The sequence below is a fragment of the Sinocyclocheilus anshuiensis genome, unplaced genomic scaffold (genome assembly GCF_001515605.1).
Source record: "Sinocyclocheilus anshuiensis isolate Anshui unplaced genomic scaffold, SAMN03320099.WGS_v1.1 scaffold1094, whole genome shotgun sequence".
NCBI lineage: Eukaryota > Metazoa > Chordata > Actinopteri > Cypriniformes > Cyprinidae > Sinocyclocheilus > Sinocyclocheilus anshuiensis.
Genome location: NW_015536578.1, coordinates 361,084 through 361,313, shown reverse-complemented (window position 1 = coordinate 361,313; position 230 = coordinate 361,084). Strand labels below are relative to the sequence as shown.

At 33.9% G+C, this 230-nt stretch overlaps 1 protein-coding gene across 1 annotated transcript in view; it reads left to right on the top strand.

The window, feature by feature from the left end:
• Window positions 1–230, top strand: part of naxd (NAD(P)HX dehydratase) — a 15,353-nt gene that overhangs the window by 10,845 nt on the left and 4,278 nt on the right. The window lies entirely within an intron of this gene.

The window sequence follows — 230 nt, the reverse complement described above, 5'->3', positions numbered from 1 at the left end:
CACACACACACACACACACACACATATATATATATATGTGTGTGTGTGTGTGTGTGTGTGTGTGTGTTGTTGTTGTTGACACAGTACAATTTAATGTTGCCAAAGGAGACATCTGCGTAAAAGTGCACTTAATTTTATTTTTTTATATATTTTTTGCATTAAAGGGGTCATATGATGCGATTTCAATTTTTTCTTTCTCTTTGGAGTGTTACAAGCTCTTGGTGCATAAA